Source organism: Balaenoptera musculus, chromosome 8, assembly GCF_009873245.2.
Source record: "Balaenoptera musculus isolate JJ_BM4_2016_0621 chromosome 8, mBalMus1.pri.v3, whole genome shotgun sequence".
Classification (NCBI taxonomy): Eukaryota; Metazoa; Chordata; class Mammalia; order Artiodactyla; family Balaenopteridae; genus Balaenoptera; species Balaenoptera musculus.
Genome location: NC_045792.1, coordinates 233,429 through 238,700, shown reverse-complemented (window position 1 = coordinate 238,700; position 5,272 = coordinate 233,429).

Below are 5,272 nucleotides of genomic sequence, written 5' to 3'. Positions count from 1 at the left end.
GAGACCCCTAGGAATGCCTTTCCACCTTGTCAGCATCCGGAGAGAGAGAGGTGGGAACAGAGTCTCTAGGGTGAGAAGGGACGGTGGCTGGGGTCCCAGGGCTTGGGGGTGGGGCTGGGACTCGTAGGAGCTTCTGCTGGTTCCCCTGCAGAAGGAGGAGATGGCTTTAGCTCATGCAGGTCCTGACAAATCTGGGATCCCATTGTTTTAAGAGTGCACCTTGGAGGTTCCAAAACAGAGCAGGGGAAGCGGGTGCTGAGTAGACCAGGAAACACGTGTGTGTCTTTGTGTGCTTGTGTGTGTGCGTGCGTACACATCTGTAAATGTGTGTGCACGCACGCACACACCCGGGGGTGAGCTCTCAGCTCTCTGTCTGCGGGACGGACAGAGCAGGGGAGGAGAGGGTGGCGGCCATGGTCTGGGACGCCTGGAGCAGCCTTTCAGGAATTGCTGCCTGCAGCGCAGGCCTGGAGGGAGGGCCAGGGGACTCTGAGAGCATTACTTACGGGGCTGCAGAGGCCCCCTCTCAGGGCCAGCATCCAAGGCCTGGAAGCGCTCAGCACGCGCAGGCTGACCTGAGGGAGGACAGGGAGGGCCCTGGACGCAGGGCAGCGGGATGCACGGCCGTGAGGAGCTGCCCGGCCACGTCGGCGGTCAGCTGAGGTCAGCCTGGCAGGGAAGGCAGAGCCCACGGGCTGCGTTTCCTCCGAGCCTGAGAGCTCCTCCAGGCGCTGTGTCCTCCCTCCCATGACCGGCTGGGCCCAGCACATGGGCGCTGGTCAGTGGATGGCGTCCCAACCCCGGGGCCGACAGAGAGCAGCTGGAACGTGGCCTGTCGGACCCTGTTCCTCCTCGTCTTGGAGACTGGCCTGCCCTGTCCTGTGCCCCAGGGTCCCTCCCACTCGCCGCCCCGCCGCGGATTCGCCTCCTGTGTCCTCCAGTCTCCTCACGGCTCTCCGGCCCTTCTCTCCGGTTCCAGCTCCACCGGGTCCCGCCTGCCCCCGGCAGCAGCTCCAGCCGCCCCCCAGCTCTCACTGTTCATGAGTCTCTCCCCATCGCTCTGAACCCCCGATGACTACACGCTGCCCAGGGGTAAAGCCCAGCTCTACCCTGGGCCTTCCTGATCCCAAGCTATGACTCCTCCAGCCACCCCTCTGCCCACAGCCCTGGCCTCCAGCCCTGTGAAACTCCGGTCCTGCCCCCAGGCTGCTTCGCGCTCTGTCTTCTGTGGACGTTGCGTCTCCGGTTCCCTTTCGCGTGACCCTCCTCCCCGCTCGCCGTGGGGCCAGCTCCTCACCCTCCGAGCTCGGCTTGGGCACCTATGCTGTGTCCCCCAGGGGTTCCCAACGCCCCGCCCGTGTCCAGCCCGCACGGCTCTCAGCTGACCTCCACGGCTCCCCCATCTCTTCGTGGCCTGTGGGCGCCCTGAGGAGGGACCCCAGTGGTCCTGGTGCTGCGCACACTGCCCGGCCCAGATCGGTCCTTAAAACTGTCCTGTATTTCCTTCATTCTGAGGACCGTCCACAGCGCAAGTTGCACTGCCTGTGTGCATCGTACGAGGAAAAGGAACGTGGGCCCTGTTATTTTTGCCTGAGTGTGCATTTAGCGAAGCCACTGCATTTCTGCTTCAGGGAGGACCTTCTTCCTTCCACTCTGAGGGAAACCTTCCCAGGAGCCTCACGGCGGCCACTGCGGTCCTCAGCACGCGCCTGAGTGGACGGACCTCTGAGGACTCCAGGATCGCGGGTGTGATGGCGAGAATATTGGAAAAGGCCGCGGTTTCTTCTGCTTTCGCTATTCAATTAAACTCTGTTTTAATTTTTTCCTATATTGACTTATAATTGCTGGAAGCAATGTAGCCCATCTCGAGAATGAGTCCGACGCTGCTCTGCCCTGAGTAATGCTCCCCTGGGATGTGCGCTGTGGTCCCCCTTCCCGGCAGCCCCAGGTGCCCGTCGTCACATGGCAGTAACTGAAAGGCCACCTCCAGATGCACGAGCGGCTGTCCCTCCGATGCTCAGTCCTGGGGGTAGCCTTTCTGAAGACAGTTTTGGTGAAAATTATAGATTCGCCTTAAAGAGGAAACTCCGCTTACTGCGATGCCAGCAGATCGAAGCTGACTAGTTCACCACCTGGAGCCCCACGGGTGGAGGGATGCTGCGTTTGCTCCGCCCTCCTCTCCCCGCAGCAGAGACGGCTGTGCGCAGACTTACTTCTCTACCTGCTGTCCGTCCGCATGTTTCTCCCGACCTCGCGGCGGGATTTCAGTGAGACTCAGTGTGACGTCACCTAGGAGCAGAGAGACACGGTGCCTTTATAAAGTGACTCCGCCCCTTTACTATACCCGAATGGCTCCTTAACTGTCTGCAAGGTCGTGCTTACCCTCTTGGGTCTTACCCCCGGGGGGGGGGGGCTCCCTCCTGCACCCCGGCTCCTGTTCTGCTTTGTTTTGTTCCAGGGGTTTCTGGAAGGGCCGGCGTCCCCACCCTGGACTCAGAGGATGATCGTCTCATCTAAGGAAAGGCGCCCGTTGTCTCTGCCGCAGAGGCCCTGCCGGAGGCGGGGTCCTCAGCCTCATGCCCCTCCACCAGGTCACTCCCACCAGGCGTCGGAAGAGTTCAGGCTCTCGGGCTCTGTTGTGTTTCTCCCCCGTTGACTCACATGCTCTCTCACTCCCGGGAGCCTTTGTACAGGCTGGAGGGGTCCTTAGAAGATGCTGCCGCTGAAGGGCTTGGGGGTTGAGGCCCCTCTCTCGTGCACCTGGGGGGCTCCCCTGTGGAGTGAGGGTCCCGGGTCACCTGCTGCAACCTCTCCTCCTGCCAGGACTGTGGTGCAGCACCCCCATCCTTCTAGGGACCCTCCCTCCTGTTTCTCTTCTTTGGCCTCTGTCTCTTTTCCAAACATCCTGGGCGTGGGTGAGGCCTCGGCGAGGGGTGACTTCAGGGACAGAAGACTTATTCAGGCTTGAAAAACCCAACCCAACCCACTGCTTCAGTGACACTCAAATCCTGGGTTTTGGATGGTCGCCCCACCCCGTCCCTGGCCCTCGTGCTGTCACAGCATCCTTGCTGCCAGAGAGCACAGGTGATGATTATTCAATAATAATCCACGTTTGAACAGTTATTTTCAAATTGCAAAGCACTTTTACTCAGGGTATTTCAATTTCTCCTCACATTGACTCTCCGACTCACTGTCATTCCCCTTTTACGGATACAGACAAGGTGAGCTGGGGTTACTCATTCATTGATGTGTGTTTCGTCCATCAGGAAGTACTCACTGGGTGCATAGTATGTACATACCCCTGAGTTAAACTCTGTGTAAAATATCACAGAGTAAGGAAAATATAAAATATGGAAATAAGGTAACACGAGAAGTGTAGAGGTAAAAACTGCTGTGGGATCACACACGAAAGGGAACTGTATTACCTGTAGGAGGTGGTCTGCTGTGGTTGGTACGCAGGGGCGATGAGGTTAGAAAGTTCTCCTGGGGACTAAGAGAGGGTGAACTTTTAGAAATGCCAGGCAGGAAAACCGTCCTTTATATTACGGCGGCCGGGGTGAGGGTCATGGTCCTCCCTGGCAGAACGGGAGGGAGGGCCCGGGAGGGAGGGGAGCCTGGCCCGAGGCCTGGGCAGTCAGCAGGTGGCAGAGGCGGCTCTGAACCCCGGGTCCTCCCTGGCTCCCTGACAGCCGGCTGCTGCGCTCGTGGTAAGCGCCCCCGTTTCAGGCACGGAAGGGGAGAGGGAGTGAGAAGACCCAGGGAGCTGTGGCCAGCTTGCCTCGCCTGGGTCTCTTCCCTGGCCTGTCCGGCGCGCGGGGTCTGTGCTGCAGAGGAGCGGGGATCCCCCGGGGCCTCCGGACTCGGGAGGCTGCTCTGTCCCGGGTGCGACAGCTCTGCCGAGCGTTCTCTGGCCAGAATGACTCTCCCAGAGGGCGCAGAGAGAGCCTTTCCCCTGCTCCTGGCCCGGGATGTGGGCCGCGAAGTCCAGCAGGGCCTGGTCCTCCTGGCGCAGGTCCCGTGAGCAGGAGGTGACAGCGGTCTGTGATGGTGACCACCCTCTCGGCCGGGGGCGGAGGGAGGGAGCCCTGGCCCTGCGGGGAGCTGGGCTTCTGTTGTCACGTGGGTGAGGTCCGAGCCCTCCAGGCGAGAGCTGTGACTCCCACCTCCCCCTCTAACCGCGTCTCTGTCCCTCCATCGATGGTAGTTCACAGGTCCGTGACTGTAACGCCTGGATGAGGGACGCCGAGACTGGGGAGGGTGCTGAGGGTCCCGCTTCATTCCCCAGACGTCTCTGGGCACAACTGAGGCAAGGACGTGCCAGCGGGGGAGGTAACGATGGCGGTCAACGGTCTTTGTTTTCCAGGAGCTTCTCACCCAAGGAGAGAAATAACTCAGCTTTGGCAGCGTTGGGGGCTGGGGGCTGGGGGAGTGCTTCTGGGCTCTGGGACCTGGGGCCAAACGGCCCCCTTCAACTCACCTCTGTTCCCCTTAATTCAGCCACCTGTGCTGAGCACCCATTTCTGGGGAAGCACGTGGCTGAGGGGCTAGGGCGGTGGTGGGAAGGCAGAGTCTGGAGCCCACCTTCCGCTCTCTCCTCCATGTGTCTGTCTGTCTGTCTCTTCCTCTCTGAACAGACACCTGTGCGGCTCCCACCACACGCCAGGCCCTGCGCTTGGAAACTGGGGAAGAATGAGAAGCTGGAAGAACCTCACCCTCGTCCTTGTGGAATCTCCCCACGTGGGCGGGAGCGTCGAGCACTGACCAGATGGGCACCGAGTGTGCCATGAGGGGGTGTGGGTGGCCCGAGGGTCAGTCTCGCTGACGGGCCGCCACCAGGGCCTGTGCCACGGCACCGGGGCAGCTGAAGCCCCTTGGTGCTTTGCTGTTGGTACGTGTATGTTACATGAGATATATAATATTATACACACACACATGAATATGTATTATATCTTACATATACTATATATTATAGAATAGACATTACATTATGCACACATATATGTGTATTTTAAATTGCAACCCGTAGGGTATGGTTCCTGCAATAAAAAGGAGTCTGTTTAAGAAACTAAACAGCAACAGAAAATGTTAATTCACTCAAAGATTTTACGTGTTAAAAGAGGACAGAAAACATGGGGGAATATTTGTATGATCTTTGGGTGGGTAAGGCCTTTCAGAAGCACGAAGGAAAAGGCTGATGCTTCTGATCACATAACATTTTAAAGCTTTAGAAACCGTGGGCAAAACCGAGCAACAGGTGAGAAGTCTCACCGGT